Source organism: Pongo abelii, chromosome 6 (assembly GCF_028885655.2).
Source record: "Pongo abelii isolate AG06213 chromosome 6, NHGRI_mPonAbe1-v2.0_pri, whole genome shotgun sequence".
Lineage (NCBI taxonomy): Eukaryota > Metazoa > Chordata > Mammalia > Primates > Hominidae > Pongo > Pongo abelii.
In genome coordinates this window covers 101,437,541-101,460,661 of record NC_071991.2, presented here as the reverse complement: position 1 = coordinate 101,460,661, position 23,121 = coordinate 101,437,541, and the positions used below count along the sequence as shown (strand labels likewise).

The following is a 23,121-nucleotide window of genomic DNA, read 5'->3' as shown; positions in this document are numbered from 1 at the left end:
CGGCCTGGGCAACAGAGTGAGACTCTGTCTCAATAAAACAAAACAAAACAAAACAAACAAACAAAGGACTGTCCATCATTTCTGGGCAAGTGTGTGCCAGAGAGAGGAAAATTCAAAATGCATTGTATAAAAGGCTGATTGGTAGAGAAAGTGGGTACTGCTTCTGAGAAGAAAGAATGAAGTAGGTTGAAGAGAGATAGAGACACACACATACACACAGATTAAGAGCCAAACAGCATTCCCAGATGTCTTTACTCTTCCATTTCTAGGTGACATTTCCATGTATCCTTACTGGAAATTTCCTTCTGGGTTAGTTAACAGAATCCACTTTAGCTAGTTTAAGCAGAAAGGGATTTAATGCAGGAATTAGGTACTCATAAAATTGTTGGAAGGGAGAGGACCAGGCTCTAGGCCAAGCTTTCAGGGTAACTTCCCAAACAATCAAACAACCCTACAGAAGTGGTCCAATGAGGAAGTTACTGCCCTTTCCAGGAAGCCGGGGAAGCAAGAAGCTGCTCCCACATAATCACACTGCTTTTGTCAAGATCCACACCAGGAAGATTCTTGATACCTGTGAAGCTGAGAACTAGCCACTGAGCTGTTTGCTGCTATCCTCCTTCCACCCTCCCATACTCTCACCAACTGTGGGGCATGGCCTCTGCCTCTTGTGGAGGCTAAGTGGTGTGCAGAGGCTGAACTGCAGGGAGTCTGAGTAATGCAGTCTCTACTTGCAGCAGATAGCATGCAGTAGGCCATGTACAGGAAAACAATATAGTTCAGTGAGTTAATCTGCATATCTACCTTGTCTTCTTTCTTCTGAAATCAAGTCCTGTTCGTTGTAACAGTGCAGTACTTAACACATTAATGTGAATGACTGGCTCTTGAATAAGCTGCAAGGGAGCCACTAGTTTTCTTGGAACGAGATATCTGGGGATTCCCACCTCGGAGACCAACACAAAGAAATAAAGACAAGGTCTGGCTAAAGTTGGGACATTGTGACCTTTACAGTGTCTCTCCTGCCCTCTTTCCACGATTTTTGTGGCAATTACTTGTTGACAAACCCCAGAGCTTAAGACATGGGTACTTCGCTGTGAAATGAGATGACTATAGAATAGTTATCAAAGAGGTTAGACTATTTTTGGCATCAACACAGTTCTGAATTGTAGCCTCAGTAAACAACAAGTCATTACTCTGTCACACAATGTCTGGTGCCCTGTCCTTTTTGTCCTTGCATCTTTAATTCAGACTTTTCCCACCACAAAGGCTCACATCCTTCCTTGGTTCTGGGGCAGACTGCAGAGCCTTGGGTTAGCATGCAGACTCCTCTGTTCATGTGCTTGCTGCCAGGCTTGCGTGGGGTCTTGGAAAAAGCATAGAATGTGAGTCATTTGCTTAGCCACTTATTAGCGAGGGCCTTTAGGCAAGAAGTGAAATCTTCTTAAACCTTGGATACTTCGTCTTTAAAATGGAATCAAAATGCCTGCCCTACAAATTTGTGGGGATTAAGTGAAATAATGACTACAAAGGCCTTTGTAACTAACAGTGCCTGGCACACAGATCAGGCATATTGAATATTAGCTTCTTTAGGGCTGAGTCTTCACAGCTCTGGGCTCAATCACATTCTGAAGCTTCACTTTTGGTGAATGAATCCTTGCCTTGTGACCCTTGGTTTCAATTGTGTCTCAGTTCCCCACCATCTTGTCCTTGCCAGGATCCATGTTGCCTTACCCCTTCCTGCCCTTGGTCTCCTCTTCCGTATTTAGTTCTATGGCCAGATATTTGCTACTTAGTAGAGATTTCTCATCTGCCTGCCTGCACAGCTATCTAATTTTTGAGATTCTCCATTGCATATACCACCCTTTCATTGGTCATGACATTCTAGATTGCTATTGCTTGCCTGAACTATCACCTGTTATTTGTCACATTATTGTCCAGATGCTGAGTTCAACTTTCCTTTTTCTCGTCACTTGTAGTTGAGTCCTTCTTTTACCTCCTTGCTACCCACTTCTGCCATCTTCCCCTCCCACTCCAGCAAATATCTTTGTCTCGGGTCCTGGATGTTAACCCTCTCATGCCAGGTAGTGTTTTTAGACACGAAACAGAGTCCTCTATGTCTTTGCTGCTCAGGTGACACACTGGCATCGCTGGGAGCTTATTAGATATGCAGAATCTACTGAATCAGAAACTGCATTTTAACAAGATCCTGAGGTGATTCATAGGCACATGAAATTTTGAGAATCACTGTGCTATAAGTAAGGAAATATGACTAGGTTAGAAAATACTTTGGTGGTGCCTGGCAAAAAATCTGTTCACCTTCCTCCTGGTGATGTTCTAGGGACACATGGCTGCCTCCCAATATGGCTTGCTGGCACTTCTATTAAAAGGATGGCAATATGGTATTCTGTGTCTTTTTATCCCAAGCATGGGTTTTGTGTTGTAAGGATGAAGTTCAGGCTTGTGACAAGGTACAGTGAAATGAAAATTCCGGCAGGCTATGTATTTGAAGAAATTCGCTCTACGACTGTTCTACTTGCTTCTGAGTCAAATCAAATGAAGGGATCCTGCGTTTATGAACTGTATGGTAAAGAGAGAGAACTCTAGGAATCTGCTTTTTATTTTTGTTTTTTCCCTTTTTCTACCCTATCCTTCCCAAACCTTCTTCCATCAGTTCCTCTGAAACCAGCACCAGAGTACAGAGCAGAACATGGTGACTGAGGGCAAACAACAGGGGGAAGCTTTGAGAAATGGCAGGTATTTTTGGTGACTTACTGAACTGGTGGCTTTTCCTCCTAATGTTTTTGCTCAAAACATGTCTTTGTAATATTAGATTATTATGATTTTTTTTCATTTATTCAAATACACTCACACCCTACCCTTTCCCTACTTAGAAACTCCATCCTTGTGCTACAAGGATGAATTTGTGAAAATGTAAAAAAACCCACCATATATGGATCAATCGATCCATATATGGATAAAGAAACAGGCTTCAAGCATCTATTATGAAAAGTATAGGTTGTGAGTGATGTCAAGAGACCTAGACAGCTTCTGCAGCCTAACTTCACTTTCACTTATCTTGTCATTATATGGCCATGGGAAAAACGCAGCCTGCCTCTCTTCACAGTTTTGAATACATAAATGCTCCCATATTTCTGATGGAGCTTCTAATGAAGATGATTTTCCATTTTTCATGCTGATATCAGTTTTACCAGCTCCCATCCAGTTAGCACACCTGGGTCTGCTGTCCTTTTGTGAATATTATGGGCTCCATGATATGCACAAAGTAATCTCTTGTTTTTCTTCCGATGTGATAGGGTTTGGGAGTTGGGGTAGAAGAGAGGGTTTAAAAGCTGCAAAAATAAATAAGAGGAATGGAAAGGCCTCTACCTTGCAAGAATGGAAAGGGCTAGAGATCAATGGCTAGGAAGATTGAAAGTGCCCTCAGGCCACTTAATAAATCAAGATGTGATGGAACTTGCAGATAGGTAGAAAGGCAAATACTTGCTCACTTCTTGAGCATAGCATCGGTGGTTAAAATACCGATCAGTTAAATTTTAGACTCAGGATCTTTCTAAATTGTGGTGAATGCACAATAACTATCACTTGGCTTAAAAAAATGATACTAGGAAAATATTTGATGATGTAGCTACTTCTTTAAAAAGATGCCATATGAGTTTTTCAAAAGTAAATAGTGATGACTTCAAAGTGTGTGTACTTTGGAAAAGACTACTGTATGTTTACATGATACAAGACATCCACATGTATCATTTCTGCTTCTTGCAAGAACTGAGGGAAGAGGTGAATGCTTCCTTATTACAATAAAATGCTATACTTATGTTTAATAATTAATTAAGAAGGAATAAAAAGGTTCATAACTAGTGGACCTATCCCAGTCCATACTACTTGGTAGCCATCTTTAGCTGACTAAGGGAATAACGATAGACAGGTTTATAAATCAAAGTTTGGTTTCTGGCAGCCAAGGGAAGCATCGTCATTAGCTTAAGACAGACTCCTAATTGCATCAAATTCAGTCTATACAGCAGGGGTTCTTAAAGTGTACTCCCTGGACCAATAGCATCAGCATCTCCTGGGAACTTGGTAGAAGGGCAGATTCTCAGGCCCCACTCTGAATTGTGAATTGGAACCTCTGGGGGTCAGGCCCAGTGACAAACGCTTTAATAATAAGCTCTCCCAGTGATTCGGACACTCACTGGTTTGGGAACCACTGCTACCCAGCGGTATCTGAGGAGCGACAATAATACAATAGAAAGTGCCAGGGCTCTGAGGCAAAGCCTGAGTTCCTTCCCAGCCTTGCTATCACTCATTGTGTGACCTTGACAAGTCTTTGGCCTGCCTGAACCTTGATTTTCTCCTCTGCAAAATCAGAATCATCTCCTTTCCTCACAGGTCTGTTGTGGGGAAAGTGAGATGATGTGAGTCCTTGTTCACACAGTAGGTGCCCAGAAAACCTTGGTGCTTTTCCTCTTTCCTTCCCTGAAGCTGAACTTCCGCGGAAAAATCCAAGAGGTAAGAGCCATCAATATTTGTGGAAAATTAAGAGCGTTTTCATAAACTCATGGACATTACTTAGTGAAAGTTGGTGTCTTGTACTGAGTGAACTGTCTGCTGTCCAGGCCTGTGCTGTCCAACACAGGAGCCAAATGTGACCATTGAGCACTGGAAATGTGGCTTGTGTGAATGAGATAAGCTGCAAGTGTAAAAGACACATTGGAATTTTAAGACTTAACATGAAAAAAATTTAATTTATAATTTTTTATATGGATCTACCTCTACCTCTACCTCTACCTCTACCTCTACCTACCTCTACCTCTACCTCTACCTCTACCTCTACCTACCTCTCCTGTCTCCCTCTCCCTTCTTCGGTCTCCCTCTCTTTCTTTTTTCGGTCTCCCTCTGTTGCCGAAGCTGGACTGTACTGCGGTGATCTCGGTGATCTCAGCTCGCTGCAACCTCCCTGCCTCGGGCTCCTGTCTCGGCCTGCCGAGTGCCTGGGATTGCAGGCGCGCGCCGCCACGCCTGACTGGTTTTTGTGTTTTTGGTGGAGACGGGGTTTTGCCCTGTTGACCGGGCTGGTCTCCAGCTCCTGGCCTCCAGTGATCTGCCCGCCTCAGCCTCCCGAGGTGCTGGGATTGCAGACGGAGTCTCGCTCACTCAGTGCTCAATGTTGCTCAGGCTGGAGTGCAGTGGCGTGATCTCGGCTTGCTACAACCTCCACCTCCCAACCGCCTGCCTTGGCCTCCTAAAGTGCTAAGATTACAGCCTCTGCCCCGCCGCCACCCCGTCTAGGAAGTGAGGAGCGTCTCTGCCCGGCCGCCCATCGTCTGGGATGTGAGGAGCGCCTCTGCCCGGCCGCCCCATCTGGGAAGTGAGGAGCGCCTCTGCCCGGTCGCTCCGTCTGGGAGGTGAGGAGCGCCTCTGCCGGCCGCCACCCCGTCTGGGAGGAAGTGAGGAGCGCCTCTGCCCAGCCGCCCCGTCTGGAAAGTGAGGAGCGCCTCTGCCTGGCCCCCCCGTCTGGGAGATGAGGAGCGCCTCTGCCCGGCCGCCCCGTCTGGGAGGAAGTGAGGAGCACCTCTGCTTGGCCGCCCCGTCTGGGAGATGAGGAGCACCTCTGCCCGGCCGCCCCGTCTGGGAGGTGAGGAGCGCCTCTGCCCGGCCGCCACCCCGTCTGGGAAGCGAGGAGCGCCTCTGCCTGGCCGCCACCCCGTCTGGGAGGAAGCGAGGAGCGCCTCTGCCCGGCCGCCACCCCGTGTGGGAGGAAGTGAGGAGCGCCTCTGCCCAGCCGCCCCACCTGGGAAGTGAGGAGCGCCTCTGCCCGGCCGCCCCACCTGGGAAGTGAGGAGCGCCTCTGCCCGGCCGCCCTGTCTGGGAGGTGTACCCAACAGCTCCGAAGAGACAGCGACCATCGGGAGTGGGCCATGAGGACGATGGCGGTTTTGTTGAAAAGAAGGCGGGGATGTGTGGGAAAAAGAAAGGAGAGATCAGATTGTTGCTGTGTCTGTGTAGAAAGAGGTGGGCATAGGAGACTCCAGTTTGTTCTGACTAGGAGAAATTCTCCTGCCTTGGGATGCTGTTGATCTATGGCCTTTCCCCCAGCCCCCTGCTCTCTGAAACATGGGCTGTGTCAACTCAGGGTTAAATGGATTAAGGGCGGTGCAAGATGTGCTTTGTTAAAACAGATGCTTGAAGGCAGCATGCTCTTTAAGAGTCATCACCACTCCCTAATCTCAAGTACCCAGGGACACAAACACTGCAGAAGGCCGCAGGGTCCTCTGCCTAGGAAAACCAGAGACCTTTGTTCATGTGTTTATCTCCTGACCTTCTCTCCACTATCATCCTATGACCCTGCCATATCCCCCTCTCCGAGAAACACCCAAGAATTATCAATAAATACTTCATAAAAATAATAATAATAATAATTTTTTATATGGATTACATGCTGAAATAAAAGTTTGGGTATATTGGGTTAAATATATTATTAAAATTAATTTCACCTCTTTTTTTTTAAAAAAAATTTAAACTGTGGCTACAAGGACATGTATAAGCACATATGTGGCTCACAGAGTTAACTCCGAGTAACTCGGGCTTGTTAATAATGTCCACTCCTAAGTAAAGTTCTATGAGAGATAAGTCCCCATTCCATCTTCCAGCACTCCCACGCTGCTTTCATACAGGCAGAATCAAGAGACTTGCTTAGCCCCTCAGACATTCAAAAAAGTCAGCGTTCAGGAAATGAGAGTTCTTTAAGCATCAGCCCACTCTATCTTCTTTTGCTTAACAAAAGACAATAAAAGGCAGTTCTCTCAGATGTCTATTTGTCCCCGGCGTGACTTAAAAATCAGCTCAGGAAGTCATCTGTCAGTCAAGTATATTACAGAGAGAAACATTTGTGAAATTACCTGAGTTGAGATGTCTCAAATGACAATTTCTTATTTGCACAACTTAAATTATTCAAACAACACAGACCTGCTCTAATCTTTAAAAAGACTTTAGGGTTACGAGGATTTGGTTCTCTGTGTTTTAAATATTTCGTCTTCTTTTAAGAACCCAACCCTATGGGAGACTCAGAGAGCATTCTAATGACAGAAAGAAGCCCCTCCTTGTGTGTACCTAGGACTGATTACATGCATCTATCTCGTAGCTTGTTTGAGTGACGCTTCCCTGAGAAAAACAACTACTCACATGAGGAATGGGCCAGATGGTAGACAGATGACTCTATGCCTGAAAAATTGCATGAGTAATATCTTATCATTCTTTCACTTCAGTTTTATTTATTTATATATTTTTGGTGGGGTGCAGAAAGCTCCCAGTTAATTACATTCAAATAAATATAGGACACCTGCTTGATGCCAGGCACTATGCTAGCCACAGTGGGTAGAACTGAAAGACACGGTCCTATTCCAGCTTGAACTAAAATTGCTATAAATGACAAGCCCCTCTATACAGCCATGATTATGATTTTATTGATTTTCATGTGTAGGGCTCATTGCTAGCTTTATTTTTATTTTAATAATTTCAACTTTTATTTTAGATTCGGGGGTACATGTGCAGGTTTGTTACATGGGTATATTATGTGATACTGAGGTTTGGGGAACAAATGATCCCTACTAGGGGATTACCCAGGTAGTGAGTATAGTACCCAATAAGCAATTTTTCAGCCCTTTGCCTGCCACTTCTTTCCCTCTTCCAGTAGTCCCCAGTGTCCATTGTTCCCATGTTTATGTCCATATATACCTCTCATTTGCAAGTGAGAACATGTGGTATTTGGTTTTTTGTTCCTGTGTTAATTCGCTTAGGATGATGGCCTCCAGCTGGATGCATGTTGCTGCAAAGAACATGATTTCATTCTTCTATTATGGCTGTGTAGTATTCCATGGTGTATATGTACCACATTTTCTTTATCCAATTCACTGCTGACAGGCACCTAGGTTGATTTCATGTCTTTGCTATTGTGAATAGTGCTGCAGTGAACATACAAGTGCACATGTCTTTTTTGTAGAACAATTTATTTTTCTCTGGGTATATAACCAGTAATGGAATTGTTGGGTCATATGGTAGTTCTATTTTTAGTTCTTTGAGAAATCTCCAAACTGCTTTCCACAGTGGCTGAACTAATTTACTTTCCCACCAAAAGTGTATAAGTGCTCCTTTTTCTCCACAGCCTTGCCAGCATCTGTTATTTTTTGTCTTTTTATTAATGGCCATTTGGACTGGTGTGAGATGATATCTCATTATGGTTTAGATTTGCATTTTTCTGATGATTAGTGATGGTAAGTATTTTTTTCCTATGTTTTTTTGTCCACTTGTATGTCTTCTTTTGAGAAGTGTCTGTTCATGTCTTTTTTTAAATGAGGTTATTTGTTTTTTGTTTGTTGAGTTGTTTAAATGCCTTATGGATTCTGGATATTAGACCTTTGTTGGATGCATAGTTTGCAAATATTTTCTCCCATTCTGTAGGTTGTCTGTTTATTCTGTTGATAGTTTCTTTTGCTGTGCAAAAGTTCTTTAGTTTAATTAGGTCTCACTTGTCAGTTTTTGTTTTTTGTTGCAATTGCTTTTGAGGACTTAGTTATAAATTATGTCCCAAGGCTGATGTCCAGATGGTACTTCCTAGGTTTCCTTCTGAGATTTGATAGTTTGAGGCCTTACAATTAAATCTTTAATCCATCTTGCATTAATTTTTGTATATGGTGGAAGATATGGGTCCAGTTTGATTCTTCCGCATATTGCTAGCCAGCTATCCCAGCACTATTTATTAAATGGGGAGTCATTTCTTCATTGCTTATTTTTGTCTACTTTGTCAAAGATCAGATGGTTGTAGGTGTGCAGCTTTATTTTGGGGTACCCTATCACTTTCTTTTTTCTCACTTGTAGGGCACCATTCTAGGTACTAGGCCCATGGTACAACAATGTTACATTTAAAAAATATTAAAGGCACATTTAAATTTAAGTTTAGCATCAGTAAAAGAGATGTTTTACACACACAGTAGTGAAAAAAGTTGTCAGAATCTCTGCTTAATATTCAAAGCAAATAATGCTTTTTTGAATGAATAAATGCTACTTTAAAAGGTAACATTGTGGGCTGGGCATAGTGGCTGATGCCTGTAGTCCCAGCACTTTGGGAGGCCGAAGTGGGTGGATCAGTTGAGGTCAGGAGTTTGAGACCAGCCTAGTCAACATGGTGAAACCCCATCTCTACTAAAAATATAAAAATTAGCCAGGCGTGGTGGAGCATGCCTATAATCCCATCTTCTTGGGAGGCTGAGGCACGAGAATCACTTGAACCCGGGAGGTGGAGGTTGCAGTGAGCTGAGAGGGCACCACTGCACTTCAGCCTGAGTGACAGAGTGAGACTGTGTAAAAAAATAAAAAAATAAATAAAAATAAAATTGTTGTGCTTAAAATGTAATATAGATACACATTTCAGATTGTTTAAGTATATCCTCCCCCATCCTAGGAGAAAAGATTTATTTGTCTAAAAAGAGACTGGATATTAATTTCATTTCATTAGTAACTGACAATTTTGTATTTATATTTTATAGATGCCAGACTCTTGCTGTTGATATTAGTATGAACATCAACATTAGGCTATAATAATAAGCTATCAAAGGTTCAGTGCAAGGTGTGGCTAGTTAAAAATTAGGAACAAGCTTAATAAAAACTTGTAAACTAATCTCAGTCCTTACTTAACTTCTCATTTGCTCTGGATTGAAGAAAGGGTGTGGGTGTGTGTGTGTGCACGCGCATGTGTTTTTCAATGTCCCCAAACAGCACTATTTATCCAGCTGTCTACTTCCTTAAGGACAGATCTCCATCCCCACTCCCCATCCTAACCCCTGGCCCCATAGCAAGACTTATTTATCCTTAGTTACCAACTAGCTTATTAAAACTAATACTAGGCTGGGTGTAGTGGCTCACACCTGTAATCCCAGCACTTTGGGAGGCCAAGGCAGGTGGATCACCTGAGGTCAGGAATTCAAGACCAGCCTGACCAACATGGAGAAACCCTGTCTCTACTAAAAATACAAAATTAACCGGGCGTGGTGGCGCATGCCTGTAATCCCAGCTACTCAGGAGGTTGAGGCAGGATAATCGCTTGAACCCAGGAGGCGGAGGTTGTGGTGAGCCAAGATCGTGCCATTGCACTCCAGCCTGGGCAACGAGTGAAACTCCATCTCAAAACAAACAAACAACAAACAAACACCAAAAAACTAATACTGCACTAGTCACTGGGGCTTCTTCCATTAATATATGTGGGTGTTTCTCTGTGTGTGTGTGTGTGTGGTGGTGTTGGGGGTTGGGGGAGAGAGAGAGAGAGAGACAGAGAGAGAGAGAGACAGACAGACAGAGAGACAGAGAGAACTTGCTTAGACCTGCTTTTTGCATCATCCAGCATTTAGTTTCCCTGCTTCCTCAGCTAGGCTATATTCACTTTCTCTAGTCAATCATGAGAAGTATGTGACTCCTTGTGTGAATTGCATGAGTGGCCCCAATTCTACACCCTTCCCAGTACCCATGTCCTTTGTCGTGTCATTTTGTGGTGATTTTCCCCTGTGCATGGGGTATATGGTCCATCAGCCATGACTTACTTTGGCTGATGGGATGTTAGCAAATGTGACATAGCAGAGACTCCAGAAGTCCTTGTGCTGTTGGGCTTCACTATTCTGTGCCCTGTCATCACCTGGAAGACATTCTAGTCTGCTAGTTCCAGGAAGAAAATGAGAGACATGTGGGGCAGAGCCACCCCCAGACAAATCTAGCCTAGATGTTCTAACTCCCAGACTTGTGAGGAATAATAAATAATTATCTCTTTAAGCCACTGAATATTGGGGTGGTTTGTAAACAGAAATAGTCAATGGACACACTTCCTTCTTCCTCCTCATGCAGACCCCGGATCCTCCCCTTCTCTACTCCTTAGATGAACCGCACTCTGCCCCCCAGCATCTGGTGACAAAAAGTGAGAACTTCTGTAGCACTAGGAAAATAGAAGAGAAAACAAGGGGAAAAAATGACAGTAAAGGAGAGAAGACTATGCTGATGCCATCTGAGAGATTCCTATGGGAAAGATGGAAAAATTAACCATCACCATGCTCCTCCTGTTCCTTAATCAGTTCTCTCATATCCTTTCTTTCTCCCAACCCTTATTTTCTACTCTTAATTCTTTATGTTCCCACTATTGATCTGTATCATGAGGCCAGGGTTCTTTTACAATTATTGCTAACATTTATTGAATACTAATTATATATTAAGCACTAAGCTAAGTGCCATACTTGGATTATGTGTTTTAAACCTCACTATGGCACTGTAAGATGGTCTATATTTTACACACGAAGAAGCTTAAGAGTCATCAAGTGATTTGTTCAAGATCCACAGCTAGTAAGCAGTGAAGCTAAGGCTCTAATCCAGGCAGGCTGACATCAAAGCCTGTGCTCTTCCCCCTATACCACACTGTCCTTTCTTGTTGAATCCTCTTCATCCTATCTTCCACTGCCATTCTTCTTCCCTTCCGTAGGCAACCATTAACATATATATTTTTATGTGAATATTTTTTGCACAGTGAAGATGGTTGTTTGGTACACATTGTTTCTAATTTATCTAAGTGATATTTATTTCTTATCTTATTCTGTTTCTTTTTTTATTAAGCATTCTGTTTTTAAGATCCATACATTTCGCTATGTGTTCATTTAATTTGTTGCCTCTTACCTGCTACCTAGTACTCCATGGTTTCTACTCATCCCAAATTCTTTATCCACCCATCCGTAGTGAACAACCAGATTTCCTCCAACTCCCCACCACAAGTAATGCTCTAGTGAATATCCTCATACATGGTCCCTTAAGGCCCTAGTAAGAAATTTCCTGGGCGTAAATCCAGGAGCAGAATTGGCATGTCACAGGCAATGTTTATCTGTTGGACTAGATTGCTCCTCACAATGGTCTGCACTCCCACTAGCAGCATGTGAAGGCAAATCTATGCCTATGATCCTGTCTAAATTCTGCCAGCCTGAAAGGTGTAAACCGATAACTCACTGTTTTAACTTGCATTTATCTAATTACCAATTATTTGGGCATTTCTTTACATGCTGGCTCTGTTTTTGAGTTTCCTTTCCTAAAAATTACCTATTCATAATCTGCTCATTTTGTAACTGAGCTTTTTTTTTTTTTTCTTATTGATTCAGAGGAATCCTTTGCTTATTCTAGATACATTGGCTAGAAACATTCCAAATAGCTTCTCTCAATCTATCTTCTGGTCTTTGTGTTTGTTGTCTCTCATGAGCAGAAGTCCTATTTTGATGTTTTCAATTAATATATATTTTTGCCTTATGGTTTGTGCCTTTGAAGTTTTGTTTAAAAGAGGCCCCCGACCTCTATTCTCAAATATTGAATATTGAAAAAAACTTCTCAAATATTTTCAAAACATTTTTGTCCATTATCTTTATGGGTTTACATTTCTATTATTTCCCCTTTAAATATGATTGTTAAAATAACCTTATAATATTATGAGTGAAATAAGCTTTGAAGAGTAGGTCCGAGAACTTGATCATTGTATACATCAATTGTTTCTGTGAAAAGCCTGTGATCTGAGTTCCAAGACACCAATTTAGAAGTGGACTTTTGGAATAGAGCCTGTTTATGCATTGAAGGTTGCCAAGATATTTATGAAAGGAACTCTAAAGTTCTATTATAGTGGTCTGGCCATTGTTGTTGGCCTCCGTATCGTTACATTATAATCATAGTGTTAATGTGATTATAAATCACCTGGGGCAGTGTTGCTTAAAGTGTGGTCCTCAAATTAATTGCATTGCATTTACTTAAATGTGCTTGTTAAAAATAAAGATTTCATTTGTCAAAACCCACAGAATGTACAACACAAAGAGTGACCCCTAATATTTGGTTGATAATAATGTGTCAATATCAGTTCATCAGTTGTAATAATTGGACCACACTGATGTAAGATATTGATGGTGGAGAGGCTGTGAGCTGGTGGAGAAGGGAGTATGTGGGAACTCTCTTTACTTTGCTCAGTTTTGCTGTACACCTAAACTGCTCTAAAAATACAATTTATTAACTGAAGAAAAAAAGATTACAGAGCTGTTCCTTACAACCACTGAAGTCAGAATTTGCATTTAAGATAAGTATCCCAAGTAAATATTATGCTTTTAGAAGCTCCATAGCTACTACCTGAAAATTATTATTTGCATAATAATAATGATAAGGCTTGCTGTGGGTGTCACTTAGTGGGTGTGCATTAGCTGGTGAAGGAAGGGATTACTTCAGAATGCATCCCAAGGGACAGCCAAAGAGAAATGGGTTTCTGAGTAATGGGGGAATAGTCTCCCAAGATTTATTTTAACTTCTATAATAATAAAAATTGTATTACTTGTATTTGTTTGACACTTGGCTTTTACTTGCTGTGTTTATGGTGAGGAAAGTAAAGATATGTTCTGGACAAAACACAGGGACCTACAAGCCTACTAGCACTAAATTTTCATCACCCTGTGTATGAACTAAAGTGATTGTATTTTCTACATGGGGGATTCTTGTCTTTATTGTTTCTTCTGCCTGGGCAGAATCTCTTCCCTCCGTTACTTCTGAAGGACACCTCATCCCAAATTCACACAGACATTTTTAAGGCTTGGCTTTGCCCCTCATCTGTCTAGCAATACAATGAGGGAATTCTCAGCTAGGTTGAAAATGGGTGACATTCTAAGGAGTCACATTTCCATCAGGGGAATAAGGGCTGTCTTCGGGGACTGTCATCGAACTTGCAGAAATAGCTACACAGTTTGAGTTCCATGGATGGCAAATGTGGTAAAAGAATAAATGTTGTAAAGGAATAACCTTTTAGTCTCTTACCTCATAAATATAGGTGTATGTGGGGAGATTATAAGAAACAAAACAAAAACTGAAACCAACTGACCAACTATGATCACCCTTATATTTAAAAATATTTGTAAAGCAACCAGAGGAAAAAATTAAATTTAAGCATGTGGAGGAAGCAATCTCCAGATCTTCAAGAGGCCTCCTTGATGATTCAGTGATATTAGGAACAAAGGGAGACAGCAGGGCAAGGTAGTGAGGGGCATGGGCTATGCACCCCATTAATCAAACACTATATAAATGTTGGTTACATTAAATCAAAGCACTAAAAATGACAATTGTTAACATGTGTTAGACATTGTGAAAGACAGTTTTACATGCATTATCTCCTTTTATTTTTATAAAATCTCTATCAGGCAGGTTCTATTAATGCCCTTATAGATGAAGACACTTAAGTTTTCCCTAATTCACAGAGCTAGCAGGTAGCACAAATCAGTTTCCCAACGCTGGCAGAGAGCTCTGTTTCCAAGAAAAGGCAGCAATAAAATTTTATCAGAAATGTGATTTTCAGCCTATGATTGAGTGAAACTTTCTATGTCATGGGTTACTTACTGATTTCTAATTATAATAAAACAAACTGGTGAGATTTCATTTCCTTTCTCTGCGCCTTGGTTTTTCATCGGTAAAACAAGGGAGTTAAGTGACTTCATTGGTCCTCAATACTGGCTGTGCATTGGAACTTCCTGGGGAATTTTTCATACCTAGATCTACTTCATACCAACTGAATGAGACTCTCTGGAGTGGGACCCAATCCCTGGAATACTTTTTTTTTTTTTTTTTTTTTTTTTTGAGATGGAGTCTCGCTCTATCTCCCAGGCTGGAGTGCAGTGGCATGATCTTGGTTCACTGCAACCTCCACCTCCTGGGTTTAAGTGATTCTCCTGCCTAAGCCTCCCAAGTATCTGGGGCTACAGGCATCCACCACCATGCCTGGATAATTTTTTGTATTTTTAGTAGAGATGGGGTTTTGCCATATTGGCCAAGGTGGTCTCGAACTCCTGACCTCAAGTGACCCGTCCGCCTCAGCCTCCTTAAGTGCTGGGATTACAGGTGTGAGCCACCATGTCCGGCCTGGAATCCTTTTAAATCTCCCCAGGTGATTGTGAAGAACCAGGGCCTTTCTGCCTCTGTCACTGCATTTCAATATTTCTTTACCTTGATCCCCAATATAGATGAGAGGGGACACTGGTTTTATCACCCCTAAGGTACTACACCCCCTTAGTAGCTGAAGCATATGAATTGTTGACCTAAGTTTTTCAAGAAGATGAAATTTCTCTGTCTGGACCAATTCTTGAAAGCCTCCCCCTTTTTTCAGACAAGCTTATGGCATGCAGCACCCCAAATAAAATAATCTGAACTAACACAGGCCTACACATTTCCAACCCAGGGCAGCTCTGGATTGGGTACCTGAATTTGGCTTGGGCTAGTGATTTCTGACTGAGAAAGTATTCATCCAGCCTCTGAGGAAATATAATGAATGAAGATGGGATAGGGAATATGTGTTCTACAGGCATCTAGGAAGAGTCTTGAATAATTTGTCAGTTTTTCTTCCTGTTGTTGCATTGGTTCTTGGTACACACTTACAGGGTTATACCACAACAAATATTCATTTTTGAAACATACTGTATTAATTAGGAATGCTTTCAGTTGCAAGTAGCAGCACATTCAACCATGGCGGCTTAAATAATAAGAGTTTTGTTTTTCTCATGTAAAATTCCTGGAATTTGTTTTAAAAACTTCACAGTGCGCAAATCTCAGTGATTCTCTTCTCCATTTCCTCACAGTCATTGGATGGCGGCTGCAGTTCCTGCCATCTCTTTTATGTTCCTTTAGGAAGAAGGAGAAAAAGGAAGGGGCAGCTTCTATATCAGGAAAGCAAAAGTTTCCCAGGAACCCTGCAGCCGACTCCTGCTGACAATTTGTTGGCCAGAGAGGAAAGGGAGTTGGGAAGTGTCAGCCGACCACCAGGGTCTGCTTTGGCTTGGATGTTTTGTGGGGAGTATCAGAAGCTCAGTTTTGGAAATATTAAGTTTGAGAAGCTAATTAGATATTCAAAAAGGGGTATCGGGTAAGCTGTTGGGTATAGAGACCAAAGTTCATTGAAGGGATGGGAGGAGGCTTAAACTTGGGAGAAATCAGAATATAGATGTTATTTAAAGTTGTGACGCCTGATGAGATTACCTAAGGAAGTGTGTGTAGCTAGAAAGGATACACCAGTTAAAGAATGGAGCCATGTGAAAGGAATTGGCAAAGCAGACCACATCAGAAGAGCCCAGAAAGAAAATTAGGCAAGGTCAGCGACCGGAAGCCAACTGAAGAGAGGGTTTCAAGATGGGGCCAGTAGTCAACTGTGAAAAGGCTACTGACAGGTCAATATAAGGATTGAAAGTTGAGCATGAGATTTAGCAGTTAGGAGGTTGGAGTGACCTTGATAAGACAGTGCCTATGAAATTCTGAGGTGAAAACCTGAATGGAATGAGTTCATGAAAAGAGTGGGAGGAGAGAAATTAGAAGTAGCATGAATATAAGACAATTCTATAAGGGCATCTAAGGTCAGCTCCAACTCTCAGATTAACTTGGGCCCTTCTGAAAAAGTGACAGGATATATGCAGTTTCTTTAGAGGCACATTCTGAGATGCTTTGATGACCACAAGGACTTTGTTAAACACAAATCCCATCGGGAAACAGGCAGTTCACTATGACCTTATGAAGGTTTTAATTCAAAGCACTTGAAGATACTTTTTTTTCTGGGCTTCCTGATCTTACTTCAGTAGGTTTTTATAAAGTTAATAGCCAAGTAAGAGTATAGCTTTAAAGGCTATTCCTCATTCTTAAATGCATTAAACTGTTGATTAATAACATTATCTAAAAGCTATCAAATAAAAATAAGACCAAACTCTTTACTTGTACAGAGTGGACTGATCAAGTTGAAAGCAACAGAACAAGCATCTATAAGAATCGATTATACGTCCCAGCACTTTGGGAGGCTGAGGCAAGTGGATCCCTTGGGCCTAGGACTTCATGAGACCAGCTGGGCAACATGGTAAGGCCCTGTTTCTAAAAAAAAAAAAGGACCAAAAAAAAAATTGCAGGGCGTGGTGGTGTGTGCCTGTAGTCCCAGCTACTTTAGGAGGCTGTGGGAGGAATACCGGACCCCAGGAGGTCGAGGCTGCAGTGAGCCGTGATCATGCCACTGTATTCCAGCCTGGGTGACAGCATGAGACCCTGTCTCAAAAAAAAGGAAAAAAGAATTGATTACATGATGCTGTGTAAAACAAAGAACTGGAAATTTTGAGGAAAATGATTTGTGTTTGAGTCCTGCATCCAATCCTTCCTAGCTGTGAAAATTTAGATAAAATATTAAGTTTTTCTGCAGCTTGGTTTTTGATGTGTAAAATGGGGATAATGATAAACATCTCACAGGGTTATTGCAGAGATCAACGAAAGGGTTATATGGGAAAATGCTTAGTAATGAGAATAAATAAAGCCTATGTAGATATTATTGATTATAAATTGCTTTCACACACATGTTTTGTTGGACTCTCTCAAATCTATGTAGGAGGCAGGGATGGGTATTGTTAAATATTTTTAAATATTTTAAAGAAATGTTTTAAAGAAGGTAAAGCCGAGGCTCTGAGATGTTAAGGGGCTAGGCCAAAGTCACATGACTAATACCTGCCAGAGTTGAGACCAGAAATAGTTTTCTGTCTATGATCTGGGGTTCTGTCCACTATTAAGGTGTTCACATGGACACCACATGGTATCAGAATGCAGTGAGGCAAGGAGGCTCCTCTGCCATGGACCAGAGTTTCTAAATTGCACTCATTCTACTCTTGGTGGTGTGACTATATAGGCCTCTGACAGCATGGGTCCATGGGTGGGTACACATCTGAAGCAGGAAACATTCGGGGCATCCTAGAGCCCCTTCCCCTTTGACTTTTTGTTTGTTTGTTTGTTTTTTGAGATGGAGTCTCTCTCTGTCGCCCAGGCTGGAGTGCAGTGGCATGATCTCTGCTCACTGCAACCTCTGCCTCCCGGGTTCAAGAGATTCTCCTGCCTCAGCATCCTGAGTAGCTGGAACTACAGGTGCCCACCACCATGCCCAGCTAATTTTTTTTTGTATTTTTAATAGAGATGGGGTTTCACCATATTGGCTAGGCTGGTCTCAAACTCCTGACCCAGTGATCAGCCCGACTCGGCCTCCCATCCCCTTTGACTTTCACATTTCCCCTCCCCTAGTCAACCCTGCATACTAACAAGTTCCTAAAAGAGTATTTAATGTGCTCACTGATACAAAGGCAGGAGCATTTACTGCCCTCATGTCCTCTTTTTAAAGAACACCTCTGAAGATATCCTTAGAATTGAAATATATTATAGCTAGAAAGACCCTCAGATGACATTTGGTCATGCCCTGCATTTCACAGGCCAGGAAGCTTAATTTTGGAACTATTAAGATATTGGCCCAAGGCTCCTCAGCTGGTGTCAGAGACAGGACTAGCACTGGGCAGCTTGAATCCAAGTGGACAATCTTTCCACTACACCACACCGCCACTCCCAGTGTGGCCATAACATGGTGTGATACCTAAAACAAAAATTTTGAAAGATTTCTCAATTAGTTGCTTAAATAAAGTGAATTTATTCTACCTCCCCCACTATAGCATTAAAAAAGCTTAAACCCTTAATATATAAATGGTGGCTGGAGTCACCTCTTGATGGATAATCATGTTTTCTCATTTGTAGTTTAAGTGCTAGAAGACAAAGTGACTTTAAAATTGTTCATGAGAGGACCCAATTATCTGATAAGAAATTCCAAAGACTATATACACAAATGCAGAAACAGACCTCTTTATGAATGGTGTCTGACAAGGAAAGAGGTATTTGTGGCATAGGCGCTCTGGAAAATGTAATTATTTATCCTTTCATAATTAATGAAAGAAATTGAAAATGAAGCTTTCATTTCAAATCCTTTTTATCTGGATGAAACTTTAATTTTACATAATTAAATTGACTTCACAGTTCAGTGTGTTAAAATATGCGATTAAGCAGCATATCAAGGTTAAATGCCTACTGTTATTGGCTCATTTAGAAATCATGCTGCTGAACTCCCAAACAATACCTGCCTGTCCACGATCAGCCCCAGAGCCAGGGATAGCACACACCCTGTAGAGCTGCTCCCCAAATTCAGAGCAGGCAGTTGAGTTTTACTGAGTGTGCCAGCTCCTATATAAAGTTAGTTGGCACTGGGCACTGCAGCTCACACTTGTAATCCTGCTGCTTTGGGAGGCCAAGGCAGGAGGATCCCTTGAAGCCAGGAGTTTGAGGCCAGCCTGGGTACCCTGTCTCTACAAAAAACAACCCCCACCGCCAATACACAAAAATGTAGCAGGATGTGATGGCACACACTTGTAGTCCTAGCTACTCTAGAGGCTAAGGCAGGAGGATCGCTTGAGCCCAGGAGTTCAAGGCTATAGTAAGCTATGATCGTGTCACTGCTCTCTGGCCTGAGCAACAGAGTGAGACTCTGTCTCTAAGAATAATAAAAATAAAAACAAATAAAAATTAAGTTAGTTAGATATTTAAAGAGGTTCCACTTTTCTTTTTCAGTGGGGCTTTGTTTTTTGGCATAAAGAAATATTCTGGCACTTCACTGAAACTCCATAGATTATTCAGTTTATCTCTTATAAAGGTTTTCTTTAAGACAACAGTTGTATCTTCAAAATTGTTGCCTTCTGTTTCATGAAACTACATTTTTAACATACTTTTTAAGTATGTTAAAATTCCTTCATTTTAATTTTCCCACTTTACAATTTATGATAAATCTTAGCTGTGACTTCTTTCAAATGATCTCGTGGAAAGGAGAAACTTAGGCATGTGGGAGGCATTGAAGGGGGACACTGAAATGAGGATTGGGGCTAGTTGACTGGAAGTGTGTCACAGGAAAAAGCAGTCTGTAGAAGTGGAGACTTTTAGCTGTGTACACCCCTCCCTTGTTTTCCTTTTGAATATCACCTTTGTGATGATTAATTTATGGCTCAGCAGCATCTTGTATTCCCTTTCATCTGAAGACTCTGTGAGTAGAGCATTGTTCAACAATTAGAATTGAGCTTTTTCCCTCCCCTTGCATATTTTAGAATTCATGTAACAGTGATTTTTGTGTATCCATTAGGTGGAATGTTGGGAAGCATTCATGGATCTAAGCAATATCCTTGCTGTAATGACACTTAGAAAGCCTGAATCTATATGGTGGCTGATATGGTTTGCCTCTGTCCCCACCCAAATCCCACCTTGAATTGTAATAATTCCCACATGTTTAGGCCAGGGCCAGGTGGAGATTAATTGAATCATGGGGGCGCTTTCCCCCATACTGTTCTCGTGATAATGAGTAAGTCTCACAAGATGTGATGGTTTTATAAATGGGAGTTCCTCTGCATAAGCTCTTGCCTGCTGCCATGTAGACGTGACTTTGCTCTTCCTTTGCCTTCTACCATGATTGTGAGACATCCCCAGCCATGTGGAACTGTGAATCAATTAAACTTCTTTCCTTTATAAATTACCCAGTCTCAGGTATGTCTTTATTAGCAGCATGAGAACAGACTAATACAGTGGCCTTTCCAGATAAATGGGGACGTGTGTTGCTGCATTAATTACAATAGCCACAAAAAGAAGACATGATCATGACATGAAAGTGACACTGAGGAAGAACTTCACATTAGGGGCATATTCTGCAATTTCAAGCTTATTCTCACTATAATGCTCTTGTTCATTATGGGATGTAAGTGATATAATTGGTAGACCATTGCATTTGTTCATTTTCATGCTGCTATGAAGAACTTCTTGAGACTGTGTAATTTATAAAGGAAAGAGGTTTAATTGACTCACACTTCCACATTGCTGGGGAGGCCTCAGGAAACTTACAATCATGGTGGAAGGGGAAGCAAATACATCCTTCTTCACATGGCAGCAGGAGAGAGAAGTGCCAGCAGGGGAAATGCCACACACTTATAAAACCATCAGATCTCATGAAAATCACTCACTATCATGAGAACAGCATGGGGGAGCCACCTCCATGATCTAATCACTTCCCATGAGGTCCCTTTCCCAACAAGTGGAAATTATAATTTGGATTACAATTTAAGATGAGATTTGGATGGGGACACAGAGACAGACCATATCAACCATAAAACTGGGAGATTATAAAACACATTACAGTGTGTATCCCTTTCAGATGTGTAATCTCTATCAGAATGTATGAATACTTTGCTCTGTTGAGCCAAGTCTTGAGATATGACATTGCGTTCTTCCATGACACTGAAAGGCATCATGTGCTTAATAAATTCTTCTAAAATTTCAAGCTGGAACTAGATTTGCTTGTCTCATTGCATTGCCCTGAAACCAAAAGGAAGCCTTGGCTACCACGGTACATCTCAGTAGTTTTATCAGAAAAAACTTAATAGTGAAATCCAAAACAAGAACAGCAGCAAAAAAATAATAGTGAAAAAAGTCTTAATAGGTGAAAAGTTATATCAACGCATCCATGCAATTTGTAAAAGTACCCATTTATATATAATTAATTACACAATTTCAAATTATTCTTATATTTTAAATTAAAACCAACCTCTCTTCCTTTAGAATCTATAGAAGATAGCATTGATGACATTTAATTTTGATAATTACATGCACCTGAACACCACTAAAACTACTGTTTAATGAAACTATGTTCACACATACAACATACAGAACTACTGATTGGTCTTTCCTCGAACAATCTGACTTTGGAAGCTTCAATGTTTAGCAAGTGTTTAAATAATACCAAACAATAAAGGCTACTTTGTATAGCAAGTGTAAATCTTGTACCATTTCCCAGGAACATGCAGGTTTGATTAAATTTTATACAAGGCTTAGAAATCCTGGTCTGATTTTATATAGATCCCATTGCACGAGGGTCTGATATGCCCTACAATAGAGCTGTTTACATCTTCTCAGAGTCTGAGATTAAGGAATTTCAATTGAGAAATAAAAATGTGGTGCAACTGAAATGTTTCATCAATGTGGCCTGATGATCCGACTGCTTTATTGGATCTATCTGGTTTGATGCAGATGAACTCCTACTAATTTTCATCCTTCAGAACAGGATGGAAGAAACTACGGTCATACATGCAAATGGAGAAGATGATGAACACAGAAGAATTATGCAAAGATAATCCCTAAACCTTATATTGGCCTTTTTAAACCTTCTTTCTCATCAAAAGTTATAGCAAGGCGGTTTAATATATCACTGACGGAACATGATGCTTTGTTTAATGAAGACTCAGATGGAAAGGATCAGACATCAACCTTTAAATGTATCAACCAGAAGAAAAGACCAATTTTGAAAACTGTTGAGCATTATTCTATACCTCTAGCTGTTCTTTTCTGAAACATGAATTGGAAGAATTATTGTCACTCATATTGTGAGTATGAGTTATAATTCTCAATTCCCAAGTAAAAATCTTCCTGCTTTTGTTATATTTTTCTTCTTGTGAATTTCTTCTCTTTGTTTGTGGTCAAAAGATGTCTGGAAAGTGAAAGGTTCTAAATATGACTTTGAACTGTACAGAAAACAATAGCATTCTGGTCCATTTAGGTGGGGGCAAAAATCATGAATCTGCAGAACAAGCTAGGCTTTTATTTAATTCATTCTTTTGAAAAAGATAGCTTGTTCTAATATTGAATTATCCTTACCATTACATTTGAAGTAAAGTTAACTGGACAGAGACCTGTCTACATCCAACAAGCTACAAAGACAACAAAGGTACCACCCTAATGAATGCCTGTGAAAGCACAAAATCTATAATGTAAATAAAAGCATAATTATCTTCATATCATCCTTTTTATCTAGAAAGGGCAGCTCTGAGAAGGTGGTAGTTTTGTTTTTAGGAAGTTTCAGCACCACTCCCCTGTGTAAGGGTTATTTTTGTGTTTAGAATACTTTTGATAGAACTAAGTAAACTAATATGTGTTCTGCCTATAAATCAGGGAGAAAAGGGGTTTGTGGATGACTGCTGCTCTCCTGGGCTGCTCCATTTTAGTCCACAGACTATTTCTATGTCATAGTTTACCCGCATAAACAGTGATGGTCTAGATATAAAGCCTGCTATGCTATCATTACATGTGACATTTATGTAGAAACTAATATATACTTATATTTGAGTCCCGTTGAAGCAGTGAAGGGTTTTTGAAGTTAGCACC

The 23,121-nt window shown here is 41.0% G+C and overlaps 1 protein-coding gene across 1 annotated transcript in view; it reads right to left on the bottom strand.

Annotated features, from left to right (window-relative positions):
• LHFPL3 (LHFPL tetraspan subfamily member 3) overlaps positions 1 to 23,121 on the bottom strand; it is a 591,478-nt gene that overhangs the window by 153,135 nt on the left and 415,222 nt on the right. The window lies entirely within an intron of this gene.